General features: G+C 63.3%; 1 long non-coding RNA gene across 2 annotated transcripts; it reads right to left on the bottom strand.

Annotated features, from left to right (window-relative positions):
- Positions 1 to 2,495: 2,495 nt before the first annotated feature.
- Positions 2,496 to 5,934, bottom strand: LOC142048881 (uncharacterized). 2 transcript variants are annotated; one of them, XR_012657557.1, is made up of 4 exons: positions 5,850 to 5,934; positions 3,127 to 3,274; positions 2,759 to 2,922; positions 2,496 to 2,678 (listed from the first exon to the last, which is right to left on the bottom strand). It is a non-coding gene; the product is annotated as an uncharacterized LOC142048881 (long non-coding RNA). The 2 variants fall into 2 exon arrangements; XR_012657556.1 differs by lacking the exon at positions 5,850 to 5,934 and having other exon boundaries at positions 3,127 to 3,474.
- Positions 5,935 to 6,282: the final 348 nt, after the last annotated feature.

Below are 6,282 nucleotides of genomic sequence, written 5' to 3'. Positions count from 1 at the left end.
GGCCTGGCTCCGGGGTTGCGCTGAGCGCTAAATCGTTAGGAAAACGCAAATTAATTAGTTTGAGAAGAGCGAAGGCGGAGGGAAACGAGGGGCTAATGAGCAGGGCTTGGGTGTTAGGGCCGGGTATCCCACCGAACCGCGTCTGGACACAAGCCCGTAAGGACAGACGGACGCTCTGTACAGTTATTGCATCTCTCTAGGACCGACAGCTTCTAGCGCTTCCTCCCCCCAGAGAATCCTGCATTATCTATTACAAAAAGATAATAATTTACAGCGAAGCCTTCCCTAACTGTCGAACAAAACGCTTTGCTCGTGGGATGAGTTTAGGACAACCTGCTTGGGAAAGGAGTAATGTATATATGTGTTTGGGGGGGCGGTTTAGGTTAATATTAGGTAATTTTAAGCAAACCAAATGACAAACAACAGGTTGCCTTACATCCGTAGATGCCGCGGCGTCGCCTGGGCTTGGAGCCGACGGCTGAGGGGAAGGTCCAGGCTTTTGGCAGCTCCTGTCAGGAGAGGAAGGGGAGGGGGGGCGCGAAAGAAATTTAAAGGTGTTAAAACTCATTAGAAGGCAAAAAATTACCAAAATTAAAGCACCTCCTCTGACAGGCGCAGCTGCCGAAGCGTCCCTGGGCAACAGGAAGCTCGCCCGGGTCTAGTCCCCACCGCAAACTGTGCTTTTTTTTTTTTTTTTTTTGGGGTGGTTTAAGTTGTTTAAGAGTAAAGGCACTGAGGCTTTGGCGGAGGATGAAGCAGCTGCCGGAGCACGGGGGGGCAGCGGCGGCTCCCGGGGTCACGCGCCCCTCCCTGCCTTAAAACACGCAGACCCTCTATCGCAAATGTTTGCTTAGCCACCGTTAATTTGTGCCGAAGGATCTATTTTGCTTCTTTTTATACCTATTTTTTAGTAATCTTTAGATCCCTGTAGTATTTTTGTAAGATACAAGGAATGTTTTCTATCCGAATTATTAAGTGGTTTTGGGGGTTTTGTATATTTTGCTTTTAATAGCCGTTTCAGTTCCGTAGCCGCGATTTCGGTCCCTTCCACTTCTATTTTTGGGACCGATTTTGAAACACCTACCCGGCAGCGCGCGGAGACGGAGCCGCTCTGGGCCGGGGTGGCGCGGCATCGCCGGCGTCTGCGCAAAGGCGCTCGCTGGAGCCAAGCGCCGTCGCTTCTCTGAAGCGCCTTCTATTTCCCGGCATCTCGAAGTAGCCGATCCGACGCTTGGGGAGAGCTGGAAAGAAAAGGGGGAGGTAAAGCTGAAAAACCGTGAAGGTAAAGCTAAACAGGGTGAAGGTAAAGCTAAACAGGGTGAAGGTAAAGCTAAAAGAGTGAAGGTAAAGCTAAAAAGGGGAAGTTTAAGCTGAAAAACCATGAAGGTAAAGCTAAAAGGGCGAAGGTAGAGCTAAAAAGAGGAGAATCCTGTCGGTTTGGGATAGGGGTAAGTGGGAATAATTATTAAGGGAATAATTAAGGGAATCTTTGCCATTTCCAGCTATCCTAGCACGTACAAGAGCATATTTTCTGCAGCCTGATGCCATTCCTGAGTGACTTATTTCTCTCCTCTCCCATCCTTGGGTAGGTTTTGAGGTGGTTTGTTTTATTTCCTGTTTGAAATCTTGGTGTAGAGGGTAAGTTTTACTCGGGCTCCTCGGCTTCGGCCGTTCCCTTCCTGTGTCCAGACACTTTGGTTGTGGAAATGCTGCCCAAAATAGCGGGAAAGCAGCGGGAGCTCCGTTCATTTGCATAAACAGCCCATAAGCAGTAGAGATTATTTAGGTCTGGAAATAGAAATGTTGAAATAAAAGAATAAATCCAGCGAAATGTGGTCTTTGGGCCGCGGGGGTGGCTCTGCCGCGTTCTGGAAAGTCAGAGTTTGAGGAGCAGAATTCGGGGTTCCCGTTTCCAACGCGCCGAAGGAGTTGTTTCAAAGCTGACAACCCCAGGGGCCGCGCTCGCCGAGAGCTTCGGAAAGCAGTGGGGGGGGGCAAATCATCCCGTAAACTAGGGGGTTTTGGTAAAAAAAACAGAGCCACTCAGGCGAGGGCAGCGCTCCGGCGGGATTTTAGTGTGCGGAAAGGCTTGGGTTGTTTCTTTGGAGACATCTCCCGTGCAAAGCTGTGTGTTTAAAGGCATTAATTTGTCTGTCTTGAGGAATAACCGCACTCTTTTCTGTATCGAGATGCAACTTTCCCCCCTATAAACCACACATGCTCCGAACCCTTCCCCGAATCGGGCCAGGGCAAGTGAAAAAAAAACTAAAAATATGCTAAAAACAGCGGGGCTGATGTTCTATGAAAAATATTCCTCCTTTTTTTTAATGTATTTCTGAGGCATTCAGCTATGCAGCGGGGCTCCTGCGCGAGGCCGTACCCCCGGCAGGAGCGCCTGTGCGCGTTCCCCGCATCATCAGATGCGTTCCCTGCGTCGCGGCCGCGAATAAAAGTGCCTGTTTGGACCTCGCCTGGGCCACGCGCTTCCTTCTGACCTGCCGGGGCTCCACCGCGGCGGCAAAAGCCTCTCCCAGACTCTCCTCAGCCCTTCGGAGAGGGCTTGGGGGTGGGGGGGACCCCTCTGGGGAGCCGCCGGTCCAACCGTGCTCCGTTAGTTCCTTTTCATTGCGGCTCCTGCTCGTCTCCGACACATTTATCTGCCCAGCGGCGCGGAACAGCTGGAGAAAGGGCAGAGCGTGACTGATACGGCTGGCTTTCGCCCCAAAAACGGGCCGTGGCGGCTTGCTGCTACGCTCACCTGAGCACTCGCCTTCCTGTTTTCAGAGTTCGGGGCTTCACCGATTTGGGGTTTCTGACCTTGTAGGAGGGGTTGTCAAACAATCCTTGACCCGCAGAAGACCGTGATCTCCAGCAGAGCTTTAATAGGCGGGTTTTTTAAGGAGCACGCGTTGATTTGGACACCTAAAATCATTAAAATTCATACTCGAGTTCAACAAAAGCAAAAGACAGCTTTGAGATCGCTCCCCTTCCGTGCTACAGCGGGAGAAGGAGCTTGCGGGCTCGTCCTGCACCCCAAAGCTCGCACTGGCAGGTTCATCGGCACGCGGCGAGGCTGTCCGGCTCTTTCCCCGGCTGCCGAGACTGTGAGAGCTCGTAACGAGTTACCTCTTAACGAGTTACGGCGGGAGGCGCGGCGGCGGCCGGGTGGCACCCTCTGCCGCCACACCAACACATCGCAGGCGGCGGCTCCGCGGAGGGCGACGGGCACCCATCGGCGTCCGCTGCGGGACTCGAGCCCTGCTCCAGACCTACCCTATAGATCAAGGCTATACATCAATTATAGATCAACCCTATAGATCAGCCCTGTATCGCAGCGAGTCCCGTCTTGCCACGCGGGCCAGTGGCCCAGCCCTGCTGGTGGTCGCCCCAGGCATCGGGCTGCGGGGTTGGGGTGGTGGGGGGCCCTTCTTGGGGACCCACCCCCCTTCCCTGGCCCAAAGGGTTCACCCCCCCCAGGGCCTCAGGGCCCCGAGGGTGGGCACCCCTGCACGCAGCCCCTCGGGGTGCCATCCCTGCACCCCGGCAGCCTTTGTGCCCCACAGTCCCCTCAGGCCAGCGGCCCCCCCCCCAGATCCCTGATCCCCCTCAGGCCACCTGACTCCCCCTCAGGTCACCGGCCCCCCCAGATCCCTGACCCCCCCTCAGGTCACCGGCCCCCCCAGATCCCTGACCCCCCCTCAGGTCACCGGCTCCCCCAGATCCCTGACCCCCCCTCAGGCCACCGCCCCCCCAGATCCCTGACCCCCCCTCAGGTCACCGGCCCCCCCAGATCCCTGACCCCCCCTCAGGTCACCGGCCCCCCCAGATCCCTGACCCCCCCTCAGGCCACCGCCCCCCCAGATCCCTGACCCCCCCTCAGGTCACCGGCCCCCCCAGATCCCTGACCCCCCCTCAGGCCACCACCCCCCCCAGATCCCTGACCCCCCCTCAGGCCACCGCCCCCCCAGATCCCTGAGCCCCCCAGAGGCCACCGCCCCCCCCCCAGATCCCTGACCCCCCCTCAGGTCACCGCCCCACCCGGATCCCTGACCTCCCCCTCAGGTCACCGGCCCCCCCAGATCCCTGACCCCCCCCTCAGGCCACCGCCCCCCCCAGATCCCTGACCCCCCCTCAGGTCACCAGCCCCCCCAGATCCCTGACACCCCCCTCAGGCCACCGCCCCCCCCAGATCCCTGAGCCCCCCCTCAGGTCACCGGCCCCCCAGATCCCTGACCCCCCCCTCAGGCCACCAGCTCCCCCAGATCCCTGACCCCCCCCTCAGGTCACCAGCCCCCCCAGATCCCTGACCCCCCCTCAGGTCACCGGCCCCCCCAGATCCCTGACCCCCCCTCAGGTCACCAGCTCCCCCAGATCCCTGACCCCCCCTCAGGTCACCAGCCTCCCCCAGATCCCTGACCCCCCCTCAGGCCACCAGCCCTCCCAGATCTCTGAGTCCCCCCTCAGGTCACCAGCCTCCCCAGATCCCTGACCCCCCCTCAGGTCACCGGCCCCCCCAGATCCCTGACCCCCCCCTCAGGCCAGCCCCCCCCCAGATCCCTGAGCCCCCCTCAGGCCACCGCCCCCCCAGATCCCTGACCCCCCCCTCAGGCCACCAGCCCCCCCCAGATCCCTGACCCCCCCTCAGGCCACCACCCCCCCCAGATCCCTGACCCCCCCTCAGGTCACCAGCCCCCCCAGATCCCTGACCCCCCCCTCAGGCCACCAGCCCCCCCAGATCCCTGACCCCCCCTCAGGTCACCAGCCCCCCCAGATCCCTGAGCCCCCCCTCAGGTCACCGGCCCCCCCAGATCCCTGACCCCCCCTCAGGCCACCACCCCCCCCAGATCCCTGACCCCCCCTCAGGTCACCAGCCCCCCCAGATCCCTAACCCCCCCCTCAGGCCACCAGCCCCCCCCAGATCCCTGACCCCACAGATCCCTGAGCCCCCCAGAGGCCACCGCCCCCCCCAGATCCCTGAGCCCCCCCTCAGGTCACCGGCCCCCCCAGATCCCTGACACCCCCTCAGGCTACCGCCCCCCCCAGATCCCTGACCCCCCCTCAGGTCGCCGGCCCCCCCAGATCCCTGACCCCCCCTCAGGCCACCACCCCCCCCAGATCCCTGACCCCCCCTCAGGTCACCAGCCCCCCCAGATCCCTGACCCCCCCCTCAGGCCACCAGCCCCCCCAGATCCCTGACCCCCCCTCAGGTCACCAGCCCCCCCAGATCCCTGAGCCCCCCCTCAGGTCACCGGCCCCCCCAGATCCCTGACCCCCCCTCAGGCCACCACCCCCCCCAGATCCCTGACCCCCCCTCAGGTCACCAGCCCCCCCAGATCCCTAACCCCCCCCTCAGGCCACCAGCCCCCCCCAGATCCCTGACCCCACAGATCCCTGAGCCCCCCAGAGGCCACCGCCCCCCCCAGATCCCTGAGCCCCCCCTCAGGTCACCGGCCCCCCCAGATCCCTGACACCCCCTCAGGCCACCGCCCCCCCAGATCCCTCAGCCCCCCTCAGGCCACCGCCCCCCCAGATCCCTGACCCCCCCCTCAGACCACCACCCCCCCCAGATCCCTGACCCCACCTCAGGCTACCGCCCCCCCCAGATCCCTGACCCCCCCTCAGGTCGCCGGCCCCCCCAGATCCCTGACCCCCCCTCAGGCCACCAGCCCCCCCCAGATCCCTGACCCCCCCTCAGGTCACGGGCCCCCCCAGATCCCTGACACCCCCTCAGGCCACCAGCCCCCCCCAGATCCCTGAGCCCCCCAGAGGCCACCGCCCCCCCAGATCCCTGACCCCCCCTCAGGTCACGGGCCCCCCCAGATCCCTGACCCCCCCCTCAGGCCACCGGCCTCTCAAGCCCGTTCCCGCCCCGCTCCGGGGGAGGGAGGGGGGAAGAGAAGGGGCGGGGCCACCCCCGGCCCCGCCCCTGACTCCCTCCTCCCCGCGCCTGCGCAGCCCCTCCCACCCAGCCCCTCTCCCATACGTCACCCTCCCGCCGCGCTCCCCTATTGGCTCCTACCGGCGCGCTCCACGTGACTCGCACACACACAGGGCCCCGCCCCGCCCGCCTCGCGCACGGCCGCGCGCCCCCCGCCGGCGGCGGCCCCGCCCCCCGCGCTGCAGTCTCGCGCCCCGCCGCACCGCGCACCCGCACCGCGTCCCCGCACCGCGGCCTAGGCCTCGGCCCCGGCCCCGGCCCCGGCCCGGGCCCCGCGCCCCGGGAAGCACCGCCCCCCCTCCCCCCCCCGCCCCACCGGTAGGTAACGGCGCTGCCCTCCCATC

The sequence above is a fragment of the Phalacrocorax aristotelis genome, chromosome 28, assembly GCF_949628215.1.
Source record: "Phalacrocorax aristotelis chromosome 28, bGulAri2.1, whole genome shotgun sequence".
Classification (NCBI taxonomy): domain Eukaryota; kingdom Metazoa; phylum Chordata; class Aves; order Suliformes; family Phalacrocoracidae; genus Phalacrocorax; species Phalacrocorax aristotelis.
The sequence above is the reverse complement of the archived record's forward strand: the minus strand, read 5'-3'. Positions and strand labels throughout refer to the sequence as shown.